Below are 27,187 nucleotides of genomic sequence, written 5' to 3' on the forward strand. Positions count from 1 at the left end.
AAGTGTCGAGCATTAATAGGATCTGGCAATTCTACCCCATCGGCATTGATGAGCCAATATGAGTTGCGGGGTAATGCTTCTTTGACGACATAGGGGCCTTCCCAATTTGGCGACCACTTGCTGCCGGGACGATGCTTGAGATAAGCTGTAGATCGAAGTACTAAATCATTGACTTTGAATCTTCTTTCGATGATAGACTTCGCATATTGCCTGGCTACTCTCTGGCGATAGGATTGAGCATGCTCTGCTGCTTTTAGCCTTCTCTCATCGAGTAAGTCTAGCTGCACTAGTCGCTGCTGCTGGTATTGATCAAGAGGTAATTGCAGCAGTGAAGCAAATTTCAAAGCGGGCTTCTGAACATGTAGCGGCAATACTACTTTTGTTTCATAGACCAATTCTGATGGAGTAGTGTTCATTGGAGTGCGAATGGTGGTCCGGTAGGCCCATAGTGCATCGTGGATCTTCTCATGCCAATCACGACCTGTTTCCACAATTCGCTCTAAGATACGAATTAAAATCTTGTTGGTGGCCTCTGCCTGACCATTCCCTTGAGGATAGTAGGGAGCAGAAAAATGATGATAGATTTTGAACTTTGAGCAGAATGTCTTCATCTTTTCATTCTTGAAATGACTGCCATTGTCTGACACAATGTCATGTGGGATGCCGAAACGACAAAGGATGTTCTTGTGAATGAAAGAGACCACGTGTCGGCCTTCTACTGTGCGAAGAGTGATAGCTTCTACCCACTTGGTGAAATATTCTGTTGCGGCAAGGAAGTATTTGTGGCCATTTGAAGCTAAAGGAGTGATGGGACCTACGACATCGAAGGCCCACATAGAAAATGGCCATGGAGAAACAACAGACTGCAAATAAGTTGCCGGAGCATGAATAGAAGGTGTGTGTATCTGGCATTGCACACACTTCTTCACATAATGATAACAGTCTTGTTGCATAGTCTTCCAGTAATAACCTACTCTGATGATTTGCTTGACAAGGGTTTGGTAACCGACGTGGCCACCACAAATGCCTTCGTGTGCTTCTCGCACGACTTCTTTGGCTTCGTCTTTATCTAAACATCTGGAATATTCTGAATTGAATCCTCGACGATAGAGGACGTTCACCAGAATGAAGTATCGAGTGGACATACGCTGGATTGCTTGCTGCTCTTTCTTTGAGCATTCTGGGGGAAATTCGCCAGTTTCTATGAAAGTTTTGATATTGTAATACCAAGGCTTCTTCTTTTGCTCATCTTGGTATACTCGCTCCGCTGGAAGGAAAGCAGGTTGGTCAAGTCTATCAATCTCAAAAGAGCGACAAGATTCTCCATTCTTGAATGCCATAATGGAGCCTAAACTGGCTAGGCTATCGGCCACTTGATTGAAATCTCTCTTGATATGGAATAACTGAAATTCTTTGAACTTGCTGACAAGAGCTGAAACAATTTTCTGATAGGGAAATAGCTTTTGATCTTTGACTTGCCATTCGGCTCGAACTTGATTGACAACAAGTAATGAGTCACCGTGGGCATGCACTGTCTTAACATTGAAGTCTAGTAGAATCTTTAGACCTTGAATCAGGGCTTCATATTCATCCATATTGTGGGTACATTGAAAATCTAACTTGACAGAAAATGGAATCATCTCCTTCTCAGGAGTGATTAATAGGATTCCGATGCCTATTCCGGCCATGTTCTTAGAACCATCGAAAAATAAATTCCAGACTGGAAATTGCTGGATATTGCAAATTTGCTTATCAGGGAAGTCATCTTCGGCTTTCACTTCTTTTGCCAGAGGAAAATCCTCCATTTGATCTGTAATTGCTTGGCCTTTAATTGATTGCTGCGAGACATATTCTAAGTTGTACTGCATCAGTAAGATTTGCCATTTTGCGACTCGTCCGCTTAGAAAAGGTTGTTCCAAGATGTACTTGAGAGGATTGAGTTTAGACAAGATTTTGACTTCAGATGCTAGCAGGTAGTGTCTTAGCTTCTGACACATCCATACCAGAGCTAGGCAGGTCTTCTCTATTTGAGAGTATCTCTTTTCATAATCTATGAAAGTCTTACTCACATAATAGATGGCATGCTCTATCAGGATGCCTTCTTCGTATTGCACTAAGAACCCGCCGCATGCGACTTGATTGACTGAGATGTATAATAGAAGAGGTTTTCTCAATTCTGGCGGTTTCAAGATTGGAGGATTGAGAAGATACTTTTTTATCCGATCAAACGATTGTTGACATTCCGGTCCCCATTTGAACTTCACTCCTTTTCTGAGCAAGTGGTTGAAAGGTTCGCATCTCATTGCCAAGTTGGAAATAAATCGCCGGATTGACTGCATACGTCCTTGAAGGCTACGCAGTTCTTTGAGATTCTTTGGGGGTGGCATATCAATGATAGCCTTTGCTTTGGCTGGGTCAACTTCAATTCTCTTTTTGCTGACCAGAAAACCCAACAGTTTGCCTGATTCGACTCCAAAGACACACTTTTGCGGGTTAAGCCTTAACTTGTAAAGAATGAGTCTCTTAAAGACTTGATCAAGTGCTTCGAGGTGATCTTCTCCCTCTTTAGATTTCACAAGGATATCATCAACATACGCATCCATGATTTTGCACATCTGATCGTGAAATATAACGGTCATTGCCCGTTGATATGTTGCTCCAGCATTCTTGAGCCCAAAGGGCATAACTGTATAGCAGAAAGTGCCCCAAGGCGTAGTGAAGGAAGTTTTTGATTGGTCGCGGGCGGCTAACTTAATCTGATTGTAGCCGGAATATCCATCCATGAAAGAGAACATGGCATGTCCTGCCGTGCTATCGACTAGAAGATCGATGCTTGGAAGCGGGTAGTCATCCTTCGGAGTTGCCTTGTTGAGGTCTCTGAAGTCTATGCAAATTCTCACTTTGCCACTTTTCTTTGGGACAACGACGATATTGGCTAACCAATTCGGGTAGTCAATAGCTCAGATAAATCCTGCTTTGAGCAAATCTTCAAGTCCTTCTTTGACCTGCTGTTTTATTCTTGGATCCATTTTTCTCAGCTTCTGCTTAACTGGTTTAGCATCTGGCTTCAAGACGAGACAGTGTTCGACTAATTTTGGGTCTAAGCCCGGCATGTCATCATATGTCCATGCAAACACTTCTTCATGCCGCTTGAGAAAATCTGTAAGCCTTTTCTTTTCTTCTGGACTCAAACTGGTTCCGATCTGGAGAATTTTGGGATCTTTTTCTGAACTGATATTGACCTCTTCAGTCGGATCTTGTACTAGAGGAGATGGTTCATCTTGCTTCTGAACAGCGGCGAACTCTGGTAATTCCTGAAGAGACTGATCACATTCTGCACAATCATCTGACTGTTTTGCAATCTTATCATTTCCGGTGCTTGCTTTGATTCTATGAATTGCTGTCGACTTCTGAAAAGCCTTGGGATTGAGAACGAGTTTCTTGATTGCTCGGGAAGACATTCTGAAATTTTTGGATGAAAAAGATTTGGTTCAGATAAATCGGCCTATAGTAAGACAAACAATCATTTGAAGAGAACCATGCATAAAATGGCATTGAATTATAAAATGAAGAGATAGATAGAAAGGGAGTAGATGGCATCCGGATAGACAAAGAAACTTGGAATTTTATTGATTGAATTGATCAATGACATTTGATAAAATGAGACATTTATTTTGGAAAGAATGGAAAGAAATAACAAATGGTCTTTATTGTGCCCCTTTGACAAAAACAGTCTTCTTTGATGAGCTTCCTCTGGAGAACCCCAGTCCTGCTCTATGGGGACGATGTTTCTGGATCACTGGCTCGATGCGGCCGTCCTCGTTCTTGCTGAGTCCCTTGAAGGGTTGATAACCATGCTTTAGGAGTAACTCAAATCCCTTTCTTGTCTTCATGAATTAAGGAAACAAGGGATGATCCTTAATGGTGTTGTAGTCGATTCGGCCTCCAACCTTGAAGAATTGAGGACCTCTCCATCGGGTCATGGCTACGGTGTGCAAAGATAGTTCTGATGATATCGGGAGTATTTCTCAATTTTCTCCGTGACTGATCTCTTCACTTTCCCTGATGCTGGGAATATCTGCATTGAATGATGGCCGGGGAATCATGGGCTACGGGAGCCTTTCTTCTGGGTCTTCTCCCAGTATTGTGGTGATCATTCCACCTTTTGACCACTTTACGCATTGATGCAGGGTGGAAGGCACTGCATTAGCATTGTGAATCCACGTCCTTCCGAGCAGCAAGTTGTAGGTGGGTGACACATTAACCACATGGAAAAGGGCAGAGTGCACCGAATAGTTGATGAATACCTCCAGAAATATCTTCCCTTTTGCTGTTTGACCATGGTTGTCAAATCCATATATTGTGATGGGATCTGAGATGTATTCTTCATCTTTGATCCCTAATGCTTTTGCGGTCATCTCGGGACATATATTGAGGCTGCTGCCTCCATCTACTAGCACATGGGGTACTGTCATTCCCCTTACCCGAACGACGATGTAAAGAGCATTATTGTGAAAGGAATGAGGCTTTGAAAGGTCCTCATCCGAGAAGGTAATTGGTGCATTGGTCATGGCGGAGTTCACAATCTGTGCCATGTCTTCAGGAGTGGTACTGGGCTTAACCTTGATTTTCCTGAGTAAATCATTCAGTACTTGCTGGTGCTTGCTAGAATTCTTGGCCAAGTCAAGGATGGAGACATTGGATAGAGCGGTCAGAGGCTTCTGACTTGAATTCTCCAGCCTGGGTTTGATAATTTGCTTGAAGAAGTTAGGAGTTCTCTTTGACTTGGGAGCTGACTTTATAGACGCTTCCGAAACTTTCATTTTGTCGAATGCTGAGATTAAGTCCATCTTCTTAGAATCAGGAGCTGCTTGTCATAGCACTGACACCTGGTGCTGAACTTGTAGATCTTGTGCAGAACATGGCTTGATATGCTCGTGCGGTAGAAATGGCCGTGTAGACACTACAGCTGTGGTGTGCGAAGGGAAGGGGTGATTGAGAATGTCCATTTTCTCTTCTTCTTCTCCTTCCACTAGAAGATTTTTTTCAATGAGGTCTTGTATGATGTTTTTGAGAACAAAGCAGTTCTCAGTGTTGTGTCCCACTGTCCTGTGGAACTTGCAGAACTGATCTTTCCATTTCCCCATGGGCACAGGGGGATCGGCCAATCTGGGCAACTTGACCATTTCTTTTGACAACATATATTCGAGCACATCTTCGAGTGTTTGGTCAAGAGGAGTAAACTTTCTGCCGTAACTCCATCCTTCATGTTTGGTCTTCTCACGCAGTTTCGGCCCTTGATCCTGCTGAGGAGGCTTGCTGTACTGAGGAGCAGGCTTTCCTTTCTGGTCCTTGTTGTTTGAACTGCCTGCGCCGTAGCAGTAATCTTTCTTCTGCCCTTTGTGCTAATTTCGGCCTTTGTTGCTGTTGCTGGCAGAATAAGTGAAGTGAGCTTTCTTTTTCTGCTCACCTTGGGAGTTGTTCTTGGAAAAGGTGAAGCCTTCATAGACTCCATTTTCCACACTTAGTTCGAGCCATTCAGCTCGTTCTGTCAGCTCAATGAAGGTCCTGGATGGTGCTGTGGAGATCAATCCTCTTAACGGCTGCGAAAAGTTGTTGAGGATTAGGGACAGGGCGTGCCTTTCCGAGATAGGATCTCTCATTTTGTTGCAGGCCGATCTCCATCTGTGGATAAAGTCCCGCGCCTTTTCATTTTCATTCTGCCTGAGGTTGCAGAGATGACTCAATGTAGGCAGCGCTTCTGTGTTGAACAAGAAGCGTTCAATGAATAGATTCACAACTTTGTCGAACTGCTTGAGCTCGATGGGGTTGATATGCTCAGCATACCACTTAGCTGCAACTCCTTCCAAGCTGCGGGGGAAGCATAGAAACAATGCTCGGTTGTCCCTCTTGAACCGAGAGCATTCAGCAAAGAAAGTGGCAAGATGAGCTTTTGGGTCGTCAGAGCCGTCGAATTTGATAAATTTACAGGGAAGATTTTCCAGATCATCATCCCCTTCTAAGCCGTCATAGAAGTCTTCACTGGTGAAGACTTTCTTGCCCTTGTCGCGGGCTTGCAGATCCTTGACAACTCGGGCCATTTCCTTGAACTGCGCTTGCAAAGGCTCTTCTGCCTCTCTGCTCTTTGATCTGCGGGTTTTACTTTGGCTACGTTTCTGAAATGCCGGAGGCACCTCATATTCTTCATCACTATTTTCAGTTGAGTCTGATTCATCTGAAATCTCTTCTGGCTGGATTTGCTTCTTGGGAGCCTTCTTACCCCTGTGACCATGGAACCTTTCTCTGAATGGATTTCTTTTTGAGCTGGTCTCGGGCTGCTCATTCATCATTTTGTTCATCATTTTTCGAAACATGGAATACATTTGAGGGTCTATGCCATCATCTTCTTGCTGCTGCTCTTGACTCTTCTCGGATCGGGGGGAACCCATTTCTTCTTTCGAGGCTGACGAGTACTGCGGTGTTGCTGTCCTTTTGCCTGATCTTGTTTGCACCATCAAATGCTGTGGATGCTCTCTGCGGGGCAAAGATCTGATTAGATTTTGTAGGAATTGATTTTTTGGAAGAAATATTTGCTAGAAATATGGTAGACAATTTGAAAAAGATATCCCATTACTAGGGATTGAGTCGTTGCGGGAATCACGACAATTGTGTTGTCATTCTTTCTGCAAAAGAAATAAACAACGAAAATATGCCTTGTTACCTAGGCGAGGTCGTCAAACCACAATGGAAAGAGAGACAATTTTATAGAAATGAGGAAACATGACTTTATTGATCTTGACAAAGGGGTGGGGGGCAAACAATTTGCCACCATTTATGATAGTCGGCAGACACTCTAGGACCTGGGAAGATTTTAAGAGAGACAAAGGAATCCCAGCTGTAGCGGGCAGAATGATATGCCCCAGACCATTGTGCGGAGGTGAGATCGAACTCTGCCATAGCTCCTGATAACAGTCGGGCTTCGACATACTGCTGCCTCTGGGAGAACTGTCGAACATATCTCTCTGGTTGGTAGTAAGTGCAGAAGAAAGGTCCCAACAACTTGAACCGCTTGCCGTAAGCGTACATATATCTGAGAGGAGACAGCTGTCGATCAAAATAGTCCCAAACAACGTCATCTTCTTGAATGTTGTTGATCATGATTCGGTACTGCGATACTGGGAGAAGTTCTTGACCATTGTATCTGAAAGAGCTTGCTCGGGCCAGAACATGTTGGAAAAACCAGGACTGAAGTGCGTAGATGCATTCTTCAACTAAAATGGATTCTCCAAGTGAGAATCGAGTCAGACCTCAATATAGGAAGGCGAGCGCTGCCATGGCTATGGAGAGGCGATTGGTTTGCCGACTTCCCCATCTTCTCATAAGCTGAATTATTCTGATGTCCATGTAGTTTTGTCCATCTGGGAAGAGGGATAATCCTACAGTGCACAGAACCATTGCATTCTGAATCCTTTCTTTGGCTGTTCTTGATAGCAAGCTGACTTCGACGAAGGTCCCGTACTGGCGGTACAACTCAAGTAGGTCAACATATTCATTTCCTTCTAACTGGATCAGAGGCCAAGATCGGCGACCTGTCATACGAGCTAAGGAGTCTCGGGGGTCCAAACCCTTGACATTGATAAGGAATTGATGCTCTAATGGGTCTCCTGGTTGACCGATTGGTTCTGGCAACCCCATGATTTCTGAAAATTCATCCATTAAAACGGTCATTTCTCCCCATGGGAACCAGAAGGTGCACGTCCGTGGATTTCATCGCTCCGCCATTGCATGGATTAGGTTGTCGTTGATGATCTGATTTCCGACTGCTGACGCCAGTTCTAATCCGCACTCGCTCAAATGGTCCGGGAATATTCGGGAAAAGCTTTTTAGCCAGGAATAGTACCACCGGGGAATGAAAGTTCCGGTGCTGAGGGCTCGATGTTCAGGACGACCTTGTCGCACCTCGTAGGAGATGTGACCTTCAGGAAAGATAGGATCGACTTGACTGGATGCCATTGAACTGAAAACAGAGGAAGACTTAGAATGAGACTTTTGGGAAAATATGAGAAATTTTGAAAACATTTTGCAGGCAGGATATAAATGCAGCTGGAAATTCGAGATCCAGTAGAAAAGTAGAATGTAAATCGCCTGGAGTTTTGAAAGAAATTGGATATTTGAGAAAATCATCCAGGGTTTGAGAAAAAGACCTTGTGGAAAATAAGGATATTTTGAAAAAGACCTAATGAGTTGAAAAACATTGGGAAATATAAAGAATTGAGAAAATCATACATACAATCACATCCTGCACAAACATTTATGCACATTCAGCACTCCCTAAAAGGCTGACTCTAGATGCATTAATTTGAAAACAGCTGTAAGACCTTAATCCTAACTCTAGGTTCAGATCATCTTTGTCCAATCCGGTTATGCCGATATACTCGAATCGAAATCTGAGGTACGTGGCATAGAATTTCAACTCCGGTTCTAAGGTAAGGTTTTCCAACATTCTTGAGCGCCTACCGATATACTTCGGACTGTGGCCCGCGGTACGTGGTAGGGGGTGTTAACCCAAATAATTGGCCCAGTTGTGAGGCTCTGTCCCGAACTAGGGTTCTGGAAGAGAGCCCAGCAACATGAAGACCGGGTAATGATAGGTGATGGAGGTTTTGCAAAAATGATCACATGCAAGAAAATAGAAGGCTCTAAATCCTAGAGAGATAGACCTTTGAATTTTTTTTGAAGAAGCATGCATTGTTTGCATTCAGATCCTAAATTGAGGAGAGTTGTATTTAGACCTAAGTCTATGTGAACATGAAAATTTCTCCTCAATCTGGTCCTACCAACCCATGCCTAGGCTATATGCAGTCAATGTCAGCTAGGTAAGAATCTAGGCTCCTAGGTTCACATGATATAAAAAGTAAAAGAGCTGACATTTTGTGAACATAATTTCAACAATTGAACTAAGTCAAGCATAATTTTGACCAGACAAGGACAGGTCCCATCACGGTCGCCAAACCTGTTATCGTCGCAAAATTTTTCCCGTCTTCTCTTCCTTGCGAAAGAGAGAGGAAATGTTTTCGCGCTTCAAACTTGACCGGATTTTGGAAATTGTTTTGAAATACTCGCCTCCGTTTTGAAAATTGCGGGAAAATCCATGGGATGGGGCTCGACCTGTCGGTACGAGGTTCGATCGTTCCTGCCGCCTTTAACAGGGGTAATCGAACCAAGGACCAAAATTGTGCTTGACTTAGTTACATCATCGAAATCATGTTTTATCCTAAATGCACAGAGAATTCAGGCATGTGCTATGAGATTTTGGAAAATGCAGCTTGGGAAAACATGATGTATGCTTGGAAAATATTTGGAGTTGAAAAGAATCTCTCAGGAAAAAGATGAAAGTCAATTTCTCAGAAAACTCAGATGAAAAGAGTTTTGAAATCACAAGAAAGTTCTTAAAGATGTGGGAAAATCATGAATAGTTGAAAATCCTGGGAAAATAGAAGTGATTCTTGAGAAAAAGGGTGAACATTTGAAAAGGGAAACACTTCTCGGGAAAACTTGAACTTTGAGAATTTTCCTAGGAAAATGGTGGAAAGTTTATAGGAAAACTCATTGAAGAAGAAAAACTGAACTTGGGAAATTGAAATCCTGGGAATCTTACCCTTGAAATACTTGGAAATCGATTTTGATCTTTGAGGAAGATTGAAAAACTCTTTTTGAAAATCTTAAGAAAATAACATTTCCAAGGAAAAATGAGGGAAACTTTGATCTTGGAAATCCAACTTAGAAGTTTCTTGAGAGACTGGTTTCCATGGAAAACTGTGAAAACTTGACTTGGGAAGACCGATTTTGGAAAATACTCAGAGTTTCTTGAGAAATCAATTTCTTTGAGAAGGAAGTTTTCTTAAGAAGATCATGAGAAAACCAATGATTTCATGATGCAAATGATATGACTGAATGAATGCACTTTGAAGGATTTTCTAAGAGATTTGTTGGAAAAATGTGCATTAAGTCAAAATAAATCCTTCACATATCCTGACTATGGCCATGAATATGTTCAGAGTTTAATTGATTTAATGCACAATACTTTGAAAATATTAGAAATATGATGTGCATTTTAAGATAGCCTAAGAGTGTAGGCTCAATGTGACTAGTAGAAAGATGATGGATCTGGGTCTCATCCATATTCCGACTAGGGCCGTAAATATGGACTCCACCGAGTCCATCAATTCCCTAAGAGTTGGTGCATGTGCCATTCGTGTACATCCATAGTGCCTTTGAAATAAAATGTATGGATCATATAAGCAAGATCTTGCATAAATTTAAACTATATGATATGCATCCTAGTCGAAGCAGGAAATTAAAATCTTATTCCAAAATTTACATTATTACATCACTAAATAAATGAAATAAAAACAACTTGAAGGCTTCAGCTCCTTCTTTTGAATGTCCCTGTCAAACTTGAAATGGGGTTAGTTCAAATATGTGGGTTTTTCCAAGATTTTCCAATAATATTATGAAATTATTGGATTTAATTGGATATAAACCCTATTCTCATACTTCCTTGATATTTGAAATGATGAAAATGCAAGAAATTCAGTGGAAAATAGTTTGAAATTCGGAATTGGGGTCAAAATGACCAAAGTTATACCTTTAAAATCAGGGTTTTTGAAGGAAAACTTGGTAAAATTGAGATTTTGAAATTCAAATTGAATCAAATGATGATGAAATGCAGTATGAGACATTATGACATGCTGCTAAACATGTTAGGACTGTAAAATCAAAATTTGACATTTTGCAATTTATCCAAAATAACGAATTTCACTTGTTTTTTTTCACTTGGATTCGGGTCCTGCGGGACCCTGTTTTGGTATTATGGCTAATTTGGACCTCAAATGGATTCCAAATTGCACCAAATTTGGTATGAACCATCTACCTACTCTGATAAACAGCCTAAAATGCTAAAAATCATGAAATGAAATGATTTGAATGCTAAAATTTAAAGAAAGTCTTAAAATGGTGGATTTTGCCTATGGACCCAAACCAAATGCAATGCTTAATATGATAATGCAAAATTTACACCATGAAAACTTCTGATATTTTGCAAAATGCTAAAGGACCTGAAATAGAACATTTTTGGTTTTTACAGCCTCGGGATTTGAGCCATGGTGAGTTCGGTAGCAGGGATTTGGTTCTGACGAAGGTAAAATCAACCTAATCTAACATAAAATGCTAAACAAATAGAAAACAGCCATGGAAATTTTTGATATTTAACAGAGATACTCACGACACGTACATGGACAACTTTCATGTTTATGACTTTGGCATTTGATCAACAGAAGCATGGATAAAAATATACTTTTCATTCCTAAATTGACAGAACAGACAAATGTGGCAAAACAGAGGACTGACAAAAAAAACCAAAATAGGTATCACAACTGTTCTAAAAATCACAAGCTTTCAGATGCAAATAGAGAATATCTCGGACATAATGTTCACTTTTTACAGATTCGGATTTGGATCAATACTCAAAGATAACCCATAGCCCTAAGTCGATCCAAGGTCTCAGAAGCCCAAATCAGGCTTTGACATGTATCCCGAACTCTTGGATTTTTGTCAGACATTAATAAAAATTAGAAAACCTTGAGAAAATCAGGTTACAAACTAGACACTTTTCCAAGTTTATAACATCTTTTGGATCGAAAATCGGATCTCCCATGAGGGAGATCTCGATTTTACAAGTCGGAAAATAATTTTTAAAACGCATCCCGGGTAACAAAACCCGACTTGTCATTTTGAATGTTTACCGCAGTAAACAAATTCAAATGCTTCTGAATTCTTGGCACAATTCTAGGGACACCTAAGGGCGCATTTCGTGATTTTTTTTGGGATTTTTAATAAAAAATAAATGCATAAAATGACGTGTGGACTGACTGACAAAAACAGAGAACCACTGAAAATGAGCAGAATTGAAATAGATGCTAAATTAATCCTAATTAATTCATGTAACGTGCTAAATTAACGAAATAAAATGCAAATTAAATCTATCTAAATGTATGAATGCTAAAAATCATCAAGGAAGCATAATCATGTATTTTTATATATGCCGTTTTATGAGAATAGTTCGATCCATCTCTCAGATGAGCTCTTTCTTCAAACGACTCTCGAATCGAATTACGAAATCAAATCAAGAGGAAAAGAGGTGCACCTTGCTTTGTTAGGCAGCGTTGAAGATCTTGAAAGGGGCGACTATCACGGGCTTCGTTCGTCCTTCGATCCGAGCTTCGGATGATTCACCAAAATCGACCCACCATGCCTTCTTCACTGAGCCAAAGGGGGCGTGAATTCCAAAGTGCAAAAATCGGATTCTCAAGAAGGCTAGGTCGAATTTTCAATTCCAACAGGAGTTCTCAAAAGATGGTCTCCCATGCTGGGCGTGGAGCCTTGTTTTTATAGATTTTCTGAAAAAATTTGAATTTCAAACAGGCTCAATCTGAGCCCTCCATGTGGCGCCATCTCAGAGGTGCTATTTTGATTTTTTTGAGAAAATAAAAATGAGAATTTTGTGGGTGAGACACCTCAGCAGAATTTGAAAATTTTCAAAATTGGGTTTGCTTGATTTTCTCTGCAGGAAGCTCCCAGATGGCACCACCTCAGAGGGTGCTAGCTGGGGTTTGAAATTCAAAATTTGCCTTTTGTAGGGAGTCCTCAAGTGGCGCCACCTCATGGTGGGCTACTTTTATTAAAAATAAAATAAAAATAAAATTTGAAGCCAAGTGGGACTCTGGATTGGTGCCACCTCAAAAGGTGTTCTGAGGTGTAAAGCTGGAAACAGTAGGAGCATGCCATGTGGCGCCCTCTCTGGAGGCTCTTGCCATGTGTTAGAAGGGCAGGAGTGAAAGAAGCAGATTGTGCCACCTCAGAGGAATTCAAATTCTACTTTTTCTGCAGGAAAGGGGAGGCTGACATGTGGCGCCACCTCAGGGTGGCTCCTACAATGACATGTGGCAGGAGAACAGGAATGGATGAAGCAGACTATGCCACCTCAAAGGAGGGCTATTCTACTTTTTCTGATGTAAGGAGGTCTGGACATGTGGCAGACAAGTGTCAGCTGTCTGGAGAAGCGTTCTCAAATGGCACCACCTCATAGGGAAATTTGAATTTCAAATGGGGGGTTGGCCCTGGAGGAATGGAGGATAGACACGTGGCATTTCCTCAGAGTGGCTCCTACAATGCCATGTGGCAGGAGGGAAAAGCAAGGAACATGTGGCGCCCTTTTATTCAAAGTAGAAAAAGGTAGAACTCCAGGATTTGCGCCACCTAGCTCTTGTCTGAAAATTTTTGAATGGTTGCTTTTCTGAAGGAAGCCAAGAGTGACATGTGTCCTCTACTTTTTCTGAAGGAGGCTGGAGATGACATGTGTCCTCTACTTTTTCTGAATGAGGTAGAAGGAGACATGGGTCACCTGCTTTTTCTGAAAGAAGCAGAGAATGACACATGGCATCTACTTTTTCTGAGAAGAGCAGAGAATGACATGTGTCCTCTGCAGGAGACACACTCCAAATGGCGCCACCTCAGAGGAGACAAGCCTACTTTTCTGGAGGAAGCTAGGAGTGACACGTGTCTCCTACTTTTCTGAGAAAGGTAGGGAGAGACATGTGTCAGGCTACTTTTTCTGAAGGAGGGAGAGGTTGACACGTGTCCTCTGCAGGAGACACACTTCAAGTGGCGCCACCTCAGAGGAGACAAGCCTCCACTTTTCTAGACAGGACAACCTATGACACTTGGCCTCTCAGGGTGACCTTTGGAATGACACATGGCGCAGGGTGAAGATGGTGGATGCTGACACATGGCATGGAATGACATGTGGCGGCTTCTTAAGGTAGCCCCACACTGACACTTGGCAGATAAATGGGAGGAGAGAGAAAAGACAAGTGGCGCCAATCTAAGGGACAAGGCTCCTATATTTTTGGGTTTTTCAAAATTCAAATTTTTTTCAAAGAAAAAGCCTATGTGACACCACCTCAGTGTGGGTCCCACATTGCTTCTTTATTGACATAAGGACAAGACAGTAAAACCTCTTTTTTTGGAATTTTTATAAAATCTGGACTAATTGGTAAAACAGAAATTTTGAAAAGAGTTAGCCCCTGTAGGGCGATTTTGTAAAAGGGAGATAGTTGAAATAGCTGACAAAAGGCAAAATCTGAGTTGAAATTTATTGAAAATTATCCAGATTGTTTTCCTAAAAAAATATTTTGAAATTCAGAGCCCTGGGGGTAAAATGGGAAGAATTGATAATTTTAAAGACCCAGGGTTTTGAAATCAATTTTGAAAAGAGTTGAAATTCAAAACTGGATTGAAAATTTTGAAATCGAGAGTTCTGGACCTCGAAATGACATGTTGTGCAGTGCAGTGATATGAAATGCCCATGCAATGATATGCAATGTCATGTCTTATGCAATAGAATCTTGAGTCGGGCTTTGGAGATTCCTGTCTCCTGTTAAGAGTAGAATTTTGGACATTTGAGCTAAAATAGAGAAATTTTGAGGGTTGCAGATGAAATTTAGACTTTTGCAAGGTCCGGGCTCAGAAAATGACCATTTTGCCCTCTGGCGATTTCAAAGGCTGAATGATGATGCTTGGTGGAAATGCTGGAGAGGTGAATGCAAATTTGGGGTGTTTACAAGTATTCTTTCCAAAAGGACAAAGACTCTTGTAAAGAATGAAGAAAATTTAAGTTTTTCTGTTGGTCAACCAAAAGGATGAAGAAAAATCTTTGATATGACTAGCAAGGAAAATTCAATGATGTTAAAAAGTCATAAATGAATTGATATTGATCATATCTATAACACATTTTTAAAGGTTATTCTTCTGGTAATAAGGCAGCGGAAATATCCTAAGCAAAAAGAGAATCCACTCAATTTCAATATCTTTTCAATCAATCAAGCTATAATCAACTATTTATAAAAGAGATCTCTCAATCATCATCAAGTTGAAGACTGATGAATGAATTAAACCCCCGGGGCCAAAGGAGACTCGAATCATCTCCAAGTTGAAGGAGCATGTGACGTGTCCTTCAGAGAAAGTTTAAATCATCGCCAAGTTGAAGGCTGATGTGATGAACCTCACGACAATCTCTAAAAGATATTTGATCACTGTTATCATCAAGAGATTTACAAAGAGACAATTCTATCAATATAATTCTTGGGACTAAAGAAGACTCAAATCATTTCCGAGTTGAAGGGGTATGTGATGTGCCCTTCCAGGAAAAATCAAAACATCGCCAAGATGAAGGCTGATGTGATAAAATTCTCGCTAAATCTCAAGAGAACTTACTTTTTATGTCTTAAAAGAGCGCAAAAGATCATCAAGAGATTTCAATCAAAGAGACAACATCATTAATATAATTTCTGGGACTAAAGAAGACTCGAATCATCTTCGAGTTGAAGGAGTATGTGATGTGTCCTTCCAGGGAAAATCAAAACATTATTGAGTTGAAGGTTGATGTGATGAAATTCTCGCCAAACCCCAAGAAAGCTCAACCTCTATATCTCAAAAGAGTGCAAAAAGATCATCATGGGTAAACCCCAGAAATCAAACGACCAAAATTACCAAGAATCCTCTTTATTCATGTGAAACTCTTTTATCAACATCTTTTCATTAATCACTTTTATGATACTGAGAGCATATTTCCTTTCTTTTCATATCAAGAAAATGGATAGCTTCCTTGAGGAAAATCAACAGCAATAAATTTGATTTTGATTCCGAATTCTATGGAGTTAGCCCAGTTGGAGGTAATACTCTAGGTAGAAGAGGAAATATCTTTCAAATGAATGTACTTATATTTCAATTATCTTGAATCAACTGCAATTTTTATCTTATTGACAATCTTTTCAAAGCTACCTCGACATGAAGTGAGCTTGATGTTGTTATCATCGCAAAATTTTTAACTTTTTGCGAGTCAAACTGACCTTTGAAAAGTTTTTGAAAATAACTCGCCTCTGTTTTAAAATGCGGGAAAATTCCGTAGAATGGGACTCGTCTGTCGGTATGAGGTTCGACCGTTCCTGCCACCTTTAACAGGGGTAATCGAACCAAGGATCAATCTATTGCTCTGCTCTATTCAACTTGTCTAAATCATATTCTAATTTCTAAATGCACATAGAATCACGCATGTGCTATGAATTTTCTGAAAATGCATATTTGAAAAACATGATGTTTGCTTTGAATAATTGAAACACTTAGAATAGATATCACATGAAAAATCGTGAATTGGGATTTGAAATGTACTTCTGAGAAAAGTAAAAATTGATTTCTGAAGAAATGTAAAGATTTTGTAAAAATCGATTTTGAGAAATGTGAAATAGCCTTGAAAGACTTTATTTCTTTGAATTCAACTTTGAAATTGAAAATATAACTTAGAAAATCGAATTTGGAACTTGGAAAATACTTGAAATATCATTGGCAAATCCATATTTTGAGAAAATCGATTTTTGAATAAGACTTAGAGAATTTTGAGAAAACGAACTTCTTTGAATTGAGATTTGAATTAGAATTGGCAAATGCATGAAATGAATGAATATGAATTTGAGGAATTGAGAAATATTTTTCGTATTTTTGAGAAATGCAGTGCATTTTGAAGTTAGCCTAAGAGTGTAGGCTGAATGTGGCTAATGTGAAGATCATAAATCTGGGTATCATTCATATTCTGACTATGGCCATAAATACGAATTCCACCAAGTTTATAAACTTCATAAAAGCTAGTGTATGTGTCATTCGTGTAGACCATAGTGAATTAATAAAATGTGCATGAATTGGCATACATGGCAGTTATATATCAAAGTTTAAACTATATGAAATGCAAATCCTAATCTATGCAGGAATTTAAATTCTTATTCCAAAGTTTGCATTTAATTTACATCACTATTCAAATTTAAATACATGAAAAATAAAATCTTCAATGTACCTGCAAAACTAGAAAACTTTGTTAGTGATGATATGTTGGCTTTTCTAGGTTTATCCAGTAATATCTAGAAATCACTGGATTTTGCTAGACATAAGCCTTTTTCCATGATTCCCTTAAATCAAAATTGATAAAATATAAAATAAAATGGAATAAATATGAAAATAAAATTTGAAATTTCGAAATTGAGGTCAAAATGACCAAAATACCCCTAATAACAAGACTATGGCCTTGAAATTAGGGTTTTCAGAAAGATATTTGATAAAATGCAAGTTTTGAGGTTCAAATGAAAATAAATCAAACTAAATATGCTATGACATGATTAAAAATATGAAAATTAGGGTTAGGAATTTCGAAATTTAGGTCAAATGACCAAATTGACCCCGATAGCAAGACTATGGCCTTGAAATCAGGGTTTTTAGAAAATATTTTGGTAAAACTTAGGTTTTATGCACTAAATAAAATCAAATGAACATCAAATTAAACCTAAAGCATCCTAATATGATTAAACCCTAAAAATACATGCTTATACACGAAAACCCAAGAATATCACAAATTTTGTGATTTTTGCAGTGTTCTGGAATTCTTCGGGTACCCTGTTTTGCAATTCAAACCATTCAAGCATCAAACGGATTCTAAAAATCCTCAAAATTGGTACCTACACTTGTGATAACCCTAATATCAAATTAGAATTATAAAAATATTTTTTTGGCATTAAATTAATCCGAAAATAGCATCAAACCCTAAAAATATGCTATTTTGACCTAGTTCACCAACCAGTCTCAGTCCAAGACCCAAACCAGGGGTCAAACCTCCATGTAAATCTATGAAATTTTACAGAGAACAAATACACAGGAAAACAAAACTTTTCCTTTTTACAGATATGAAAAAGCCTTTAAAACCAGGGAGATACCCATCCGACAATCCGGACTTGAATATATTGATTTTAACCTTGGTCCAAACTGATACTTTCAATTGAAAATTCCGAGATAAATATCAGTACTCATTCAAAATATCTGAGATTTTAACAGTGAACAGTTGACAAAAAAATAATAATACTCAATTTTTTACAGATCATGAATTGGATCTGTAATTTAGGATTTATAAACAACACAAGTCTGATTAGGGTTTTGATAAACCCTAACGAGTTTTAAATTAAAAATCAGAGTCTCTGACAGAGTAAAAATACTAAACAGGGGTCAAAAATTCTGAACATTTCACAGTAGACATATATAATCAATGTGAATCCATAGCAATTTACAGATCTAAAATCGGATATAGGATGAGAAAAATATCACCACAGCAAGTTACCCTCTTGATTTTAACAACGATTTTAAAGTTTTAAAAACCCGAATTGATGTCTTATTTTTCTGACAGGATTCCCGAAGTCCAAAATCTCTGAATTTTTTACAGTAGTTTAATCACATATGCATGCATCACATATAAAAAAATCCGAAATTAACAACACATATTTCAATCCGAAATAGCATACTCTTTTCTGTTCTAAACTAAAAACACACAGAAATCTAAGAAACTTGAGAAAATATGCATTAACTAATAAAAAACAATAAAATAAACCATAAAACAGTGAATAAAAATTATTTCTATGCTATACAACGTAAAACAAACATGAATAAACCATTAAATAAATAAAAAATCAGGGAATCAATGGCTGAAATTCAATATCACCTTTAAAACATAGATTTAACCCATTAAAAGGGTAAATCATGTATTTTATTGGTTAATAATGCAAAAAATCATGCTCAAATCACTTTTAATGGATTAAAATCTCTGTAAAATACACAAAACAGGGTTAGATCACCTTCTTGGATCGTTCTTGATGATTCTTGAGGTGAAACAATGGTTGAATCTTCATAGGGAGGGGTGTCCAAGGCTAAATCTAGGTTTAAATCATTAAAAACACTAAATAAAATACTAAAAATTGAAGAAATTATTTACCTTGGAGTTGCAGCAATGGAGGAAGGCTGGAGAGGAGAGAGAATCTCCAAGAATCCAATAGGAGGTGGCCGGAAAAATCATCCCCCATGGGGCCTTTTTATAAAGAAAATTTTTTAGGTTAAAAAAAATCAAGTTTTCTAAAATTTTTGGACTCTCTAAGGGGGGCGATTTTGGGGTGTAAAGACTATCCTACCCCTAGCCTAGATTATCCTATTTAATACCTAATTAACCCCTAGACTCTCCTAAAAAATCCCCAAATGTAATGCCACTTGGCATTTTTAACATTTGAGTTTTAAAACACCTTTTAAAAACCTTTAAAAACACTAGTTTTAAAAACTAACTTTCAAAATGAATTTTCAAAATAAATTTTGACTCTTCTAAACCCCTAACACAAACCAAGACACTGACTAACCCTAGTCTAGCCCTGACTTACTCGAACATGGCGCCACCCCTAGTGGGCCCTACTTGAGTTTTTCAAAAAGCGATTTTAAAAGTTGAAATTGAAGGAGTTTTCAAAAGGATTTTCAAAAGCAATCTTAAAATTAGAATTTTTGAAATGGCATAGGGTTCTAACCAAGTCATAACTCTTCTGGATATGGTGCCAACCGAGTGGGCTCACATCGAGTTTTGAAGAATTTTGAAATAAACACTGAAAATGATTTTAAAAAGGGGTTAAAATCAGTATTTGAAATTCAAGATCTTTGAAAATAGAGTCTCAAGCAAACTGGACTCTGGGCTAGAGTCCTGGATTTTTAGGACTCTATGATTTTAGTTTTTAAAAGCCAAATGAAGGAGTTTTTGAAAAGATTTAATCGAAAATGGTGAAACAAGTCAGAAAATACAGTCAGGGTTAGACTCCTAACTCAATCAGAACTCTGAAATAGAGTCCTGAATTAACTGGACTCTACAAAATGACCTAATTTTTGAAAAACAAATGAAAATAAATAAAAATAGAAGTAAAAACAGACTCTAGAACAAACTCCTGACTGGATTAGGACTCTGAGATAGAGTCCTGATCAGACTGAAACTTTAGATTTTTTTGGTATTTTCTGAAAAACAAATAAAAGAACTTGTCAAAACAGTGAAAACAATAACGAATATTGAAATAAAAGAGAATTCTGATTCAACTGAGACTCTAAGGACAGAGTCCTGATTGAACTAGGACTCTCAGATTTTTGGATTTTCTGAGAAAACAAATGAGAGAATTTTGAAAAACAAGTGAAAACAGGATAAAATTGAATTTTGGTTCAGAGTCCTGATCTGATTAGGACTCTGAGACGGAGTTCTAATTCGATCAGAACTCTAAGAATTTTGGTTTTCTGATAAGCAAATGATGAAATTTGGGTAAAGCTTTTGGAAACCAGTGAGAATGAAGTATAAAAATCAATTTTGGATAGAGTCCTACTTCGATCAGGACTCTGGGGTAGAGTCCTGATTTGATCAGGACTCTGAGATAAAATCTCAGAATTTTAAAATTCTTTGATAAAAGTATAATAGTTTTGATAGATGAAAAGATTTTTGAAAGATTCTTTCAAAATTGAAATCGGGATCAGAGTCCTGATCCAACCAGGACTCTTTGAACAGAGTCCTGCTTTGACTGAAACTCTGAGTTTCTGACTCATTTTGAAAGATTTGATTGAAAGTAGATAAAATAGCTGTAAAAGATTAGAGTCCCAATCCAATTGAAACTCTGAAGAAGAGTCCTGATCCGACTGGACTCTTGAAGAAGAGTCCTGATCCAACTAAGACTCTGAAATTTTGGCCAAAACAGAAGATTTTGAAAGGTTTTCTTCAAAACAGGTAAAAAGGTAGTGAAAAGTAGAGTTTTGATCCGACTAGGACTCTGAAAAAAGAGTCCTGATCCAACTAGGACTCTAAGATTTTTGATAAGTGAAGGAATCCAGAAGCGACACCACCTAAATGGGCCTCATCTGAGAATTAAAATCAATTGAAATTGAGTTTGAAATGAATCCAGATTGTTTTCTGAGAAAATATTTCGAAATATAAAGTCCTGGGGTTGAAAAATGACAGAATGTTGAATAAAAACCCAGGTTTTGAAATTGATTTTGAAAGAAAGCTTTAAAACTCAAATCTGGATTGAATGTTTTGAAAACAAGAGTGCTGGATCTCGAGAATGAGATGTAATGACATGCAATGCTATGCAATGCGATGAAATGATATGCAAAATGTATGCAGTGATATGCAATTACATATGAAATGGACAAACACTGGATGAGGGTGAAAATTTGGGGTGTTTACAGATGTTTATTTTGATACATCTTGGCGTTGTTGTTATCCCTCTTTAGGACTTGACAACATGAGTTTTTAACATCCTTCTCTTCTTGTTTTAGTTTGATCACCCAGGCTCTCAGATTCACACACTTCCTTATGTTCCCCACTATCCCACCATAGACAGTTCCCGTTCAGGGTAAGGGTTAAACCTGAATTGTTTTTGCAAAAGGTTATTATTTTAAAAGCCATTCAGTCTTAGGAATGAGACACCCAAGATCAACCCATTTTCAAGCTTTAGGGAACCCCATTTTCTTCCTTTTACAAACCCCTCTCAGATTTATTATGCAAAATCCAAAGGTTCCATCATGGTTTCTTCATTCGAGGATTTTGTTATCCATACCCGTTCAGGTTAAGGGTTACACATGAGCCTCACTTCGTGAGGTATTTTATATATACCCGTTTAGGTTAAGGGTTACATCTGAGCCTCACTTCGTGAGGTATTTTATCCATACCCATTATGGTTAAGGGTTACACCTGAGCCTCACTTCATGAGGTATTTTTTACATGCCCGTTCAGGTTAAGGGTTACACCTGAGCCTCCTCCGTGAGGTATCTTTCGTCCCATCCATATTAAAGGCTAAGCCTGAGCCTCAATCCAATGAAGTGAATTTTCTTCTCCATTCTTCATGTCATATCTGTCAATATCACTTGAATCAATTCTTTTATACCCAGTTAGATTCTTCTAACTGGGCATTTTTATAGCCTAAATTTTGTGTGTTTTTCTTTACCACTAAGCTCGACTTTCAACTGGCTTAGTAGCAAGAAGGGGCATTTATAAACACCCCAAATTTTCCACCATCGCTCACAAACCCTTTCATCTTGCCACTTAGACCCGCTCTCTAAATCCTTTAGGAAACCATTTGGTCGACATCTGAGCCAGGGCTATTCAGAGCCCGAATTTTGTCCCAAATTCAAATATTTCAAAATTCAATCTCCATTTTGGCTCAATTTCAATCATCAATCTTTGCCTTTGAACAGAAATGTTCAATTCTTTATCTCTGTCAAGGGTCCAAGACTTCAAATCTCTCATCTAGGGTTTGCCTTTTGCATATCATTTCATATCACTTCATATCATTTCGCATCATTTTGTATCATTACATGTCATTTCATTTCATTTCATTGCATGGCATTTTCGAGATTCAGCACTCTGGTTTTTCAAAATCTTAAAATCCAGATTCGATTTTAAAACTTCTCTTTCAAAATCAATTTCAAATACCTAGGTTTTATATAGATATTTTGTCATTTGTCAACCCCGGGATCTTATATTTCAAAATATTTTCTTTAGAAAGCGATCTAGATTCGTTTTAAAATCAATTTTTAATTGATCTCAATTCTCATATGAGACCCATCTAGGTGGTGTCACTTCTAGATTCCTTTATTTCTCAAATTTTAGAGTTTTAGTTGATTTAGGACTCTGTCTTTTTATCTCTTTAAACCTTTTTCAAAATTCTATTTTGGTTTTAAGTCAGAGGTAGTCCTATTCCTCATCAATTTCTTTCATTTTGGCCAAAATCTCAGAGTTTCAATTAGACTAGGACTCTATCTCAGAGTTTCAGTTAGATTAGGACTTTATTTTTCATTGATATTTTTACTTATTTCTAAGAAAATCTTTCAAAATCTTTTATTTTGGCCCAAAATTTTAGAGTTTTAGTCAGACTAGAACTTTGTCCTAGAGTTTTAGTCAGATTAGGACTTTATCCTAATTTCATCCTTTATTCTTATTTTTCAATTATTTTCAAAAACCTTCTCATCTGACTTTTAAAAGACAAAAATTTTAGAGTTTCAGTCAGACTAGGACTCTATCACAGAGTTTCAGTCAGATTAGGATTCTATCTTTCATCTCTATTTTCACTTGTTTTCAAGGAAACCTTTCAAAATCTTTTGAAAGAAGTCAAAATTTTAGAGTTTTAGCCTGATCAGGACTTTGTTCCAGAGTTTCAATTGGATTAAGACTCTAACCCTGACTTTAATTTTTAGAAAATCTTTCAAAAATCTCTTCATTTATCTTTTAAAAATCAAATTTCAAAATTTTAGGACTTTATTATAGAGTTTTAAAATTTTAGGACTCTGCTCCAGAGTTTTAGTCGGTCCAGAACTCTACTTTGATTGTCTCTTTTTACTTTTATTTCACTGGTTTTTCAAAATTAGATCCAATTCTAAGAGTTTCAAAATTTTGAGACTCTATTCTCGAGTCCTAGTTGATTAGGACATTGACCCTGATCTCGCATTTTGTTCATTTTTACTAATCTCTAAGAAGATCTTTCAAAACTGCTTTGTTTGTCTTTCAAAAACCAAAATTTAAGAGTTTCAAAATTTTAAGACTCTAGCCAGGAGTTTCAATTGTTGTAGGACTCTAATTTTCTTGAATTTTATCCTTTTGCTTTTATTCTCATCTGTTTTAAAACTTTTTTTTAACCTTTATTTTAACCTGTTCAAAAACTTGATGCACACTAAAGATCATAAAATAAATATAAGAGAAATGATAGATACAACCTGATATGTGCAAGGCCTCTTGAGCTAATAATTGACTGGACTTTGCACCACCATTATGCATATACGAATGCATAGTTTTCTGTTGATCTGGTCAATGGTCTGCTCCTAAAGCCGTATCTTGTGTCTAGTACCTATAACTCATATACTGAAGCACAAATAGTAAAGTATACCCTCATGACAACAATCAAATCTGAGACAAAAATATGATAAAAAACAAACAAATAATAATAAAACAAAATAGATAAAATCCTATTCCTACTATGTACATATTGTATATTGTCTCTGCTCAGATTGGAAGCCTAAAGTTCCTTGCCCTTGGGATTCAAAACAGGTTTGCTCGGTCGACTACCCTCGTTTCTCTCTGTCAAAGCATCTGCTAACTGACCCATCTGCGTTTCAAGCTTAGCTATGGACTGGGTTGGGAGTTAAGCATTTGGTTACACTTCTCCATAGCATTGTGACTAGGGGTGGCAATTGGGTCGAGTTGGCGGGTTGGGTCGGGTTGGCGGGTCAACATACCTCAACACGAACCCGACTCATTTATTAAACAGGTCGGCTGTGGCAAACATGAACCTGACCCAATTATTAAATGGGTAACCTGACACGACACAATTAACCTGTTTAATAAACGGGTTGGCAGGTTAGCGGGCGGGTTGGCGGTTCGAATTCGAGTAAACGGGTAAGCGGGTTGGCGGGCGGGTTGGGTTCGGGTAAATGGGTTTACCCGCCTGCCTAACTGTTTATTAAATGGGTCAACCAGGTTGGCGGGTTGGTATACCCCTAACACGAACTCGACCCGTTTAATAAACGGGTTAGGCAGGTCGACCCATTTACGACACGAACCCGTTTAAGCCAAACCTGAACTCGGCTAAGAAGCGAGTTGGCGGGTCATGTCAAAATTTGCCACCCATAATTATGACTAGAGGTTTTCACCTCCTGCAATGCTTGAAGAATCTTCACCTCAAAAGACAACTGTGAAGTTGTCTTCTGAGGGGTAACTATGGGAAAGGTAGAAGAGGGTTGGGGGTAATTCGGCCTATGAAATGTCTGAGTGAAAGAGCTAGGTCTAACCTGGTGAGATGGAGAGGTGGGGACCGGAGCTTGCTGGTTTTTCCATGAAAAAATTGGATGGTTTCGCCAACCCGGATTGTATAAAGAAGAAAATGGGTCATTCGGGGGATTGGCAAACCCTTGAGCAGCCTAAACTTGTTTGTGAACAAATTCAGGATACTGAGCTACCGAAGGGCACTCAGTGACAGAATGTGCCAGACTGACACAGAGAGCACACACCTGATGAATGGGGGATGGGTCCGCAAGAAGTTGATCTAGCTTCTGCGAAAGCATATCCACTTTGCTTTGCAGCGCAACAGTCAGACCAATCTCGAGAACACCACCTTTCTTGGGAATGTTGGATGTGGGTCTCTCAGAACGAGAGCTAAAAGCATGATGTAACAAATTTTCTGCTAAAGTATCAAATAATCTTCATGCCTCATCTTCTCTCTTCGACATAAATGTTCCCCCACAAGAAGAATCGATCATCTGACGATTCCTATCAGATAATTCATCATAGAAAATCTGCACCAGTTGCCATCTCGACACCTGATGATGGAGACATTTCTTAAGGAGATCCTTCATTCTCTCCTAAGTCTCATGAAATTGCTCACTATCTGGCTTTGAGAAGCTAGTGATGGCTCGCCTAAACTGATTTATCCTACCTATGGAAAGTATTTTCTCAAGAGCTCCTGCTGCATCTGATCCCAAGACCCTATTTCTATGGAATCTAAGGATTTCAGCCAATACTTGGCCTTGGCTTTCAATGAGAATGGGAAAAGGGTCAATCTCAAAGCATCGTCCTCAAAATTCTGAATCTTCACTATAGAACAAATTTCGAGGAACTCGTCAAGGTGCCTATAGGGATCCTCGTGACTAAGGTCGTAGAAGGATAGGAGCATCCGAATGACACTGGCCTTAATCTCAAAATGGGGTGCTCCTACATCGAGTCTCCGAATGCAGGATGCCTGGATGTACTCTGTGGGAGTGAAGTACTCCCTTAGAGCGCGGAGAGGAGCTGAAGCTGGAGGATTCATGTCACCCATTTCTCTAGGACTTCGAGGAGAATGTAAAATTCTCTCTGGATCTTCAACAAAAGGATGCAAGGGAATTCCTAAAACTCTTCGCCCCTGCATACACTGGTACTAAGACCAGATATTTGGAAACAAACCTAAACTATCTAAACTACACTAAACACAAAATGAAATCACAAAAACAGAAAGTAGAAATAGTAAAACTAATCTAAATTATGTCAGAATAATTTAACTATTCTACTAAAATAAAAGAACAAAATTTAATATAAAACACAAAGTCAGCCAATATAGAAAATCATAACTATGTTCTCTAAAACTCACATGTCTATTCGCTCCTTGAGGCATGTAATTTAGTGAATCCTAGGAAAATAGCATGTGAATCCTATATTTACTAACTATGTTAGAACCTATATTTATTAATTAATCCTACTAACTAGAACAAATAAAAATAATTAACTAAACAAGTATTAATAAACTGAAATATTAGAAATAACAGAATATAATCGTCGTTCTCTGGCAACAGTGCCAAAATTTGGTTGAACTTTTTGCAATGATAATTTTAAAAGATATTTTTTAATAAAACATTTAGAAAATCGTCAAGCAAAAAATATAATAACCGACTTTCTACGAATGTGGTGAGTACAGGTCGAATCCTGAGGGAACGGAAGAATATTCAAATTAATTCTAAAAAAAATTAATTCATTAATATCATAAAAGTTTACAACTACAGTTAAGTTACAAAATAAAATTTAAACAAAGAAAATCCTAAATTAAGTTGATCAAGCTTCTTCAGATTGCCAGATGCATTTCTATCATTTCACCATATATGCATTTCTCGTGCTTGACAAAATTTACCTTGTAACCTGTGGTGAACTTATCAACCTAAACAAAATAAAATACAAAGTTAGTAAGCCATTACGACAATTGAATCTAAAAATTACACTAAAACTAATTCTAAAATTAATTTCAAAACTAAATTATAATCAAAATAAAAAATAACTACAATGCAATTTCTAATTAAACTAACTAATTAAATGAAATCTAACTAAGCTAACTACTATAAATATGCTAACTAAAATGCAGAAAATTAAGAAAAACTATCAAAAATCAACTAAATAACAAAATGATTGTTTTGCCCTCAATGTAGTGCATGAACCAATTCTTGATAGGTTTTCAAAAACAAAAAGTTTAAAAGCTCAAACAGAGTCTGAATTAGATGATTTTTATTTTGTTTTTTTCTTGACACGTGCAGAAATCTGATAGATTTTATGGATCTCAAAAATTCATCTGGGAGCTTCGGATATAAGCGTTTCAAGTTCAGAAAAAATTTGAAAACAGGCCTGTCCCGAAATTAGAATTTCTAAAAATCTGGTTTTGGCAAAATGCTTAAAAATCATACC

This window comes from Nuphar pumila, chromosome 17, assembly GCF_984573655.1.
Source record: "Nuphar pumila chromosome 17, dmNupPumi1.hap1.1, whole genome shotgun sequence".
NCBI classification, from domain to species: Eukaryota; Viridiplantae; Streptophyta; class Magnoliopsida; order Nymphaeales; family Nymphaeaceae; genus Nuphar; species Nuphar pumila.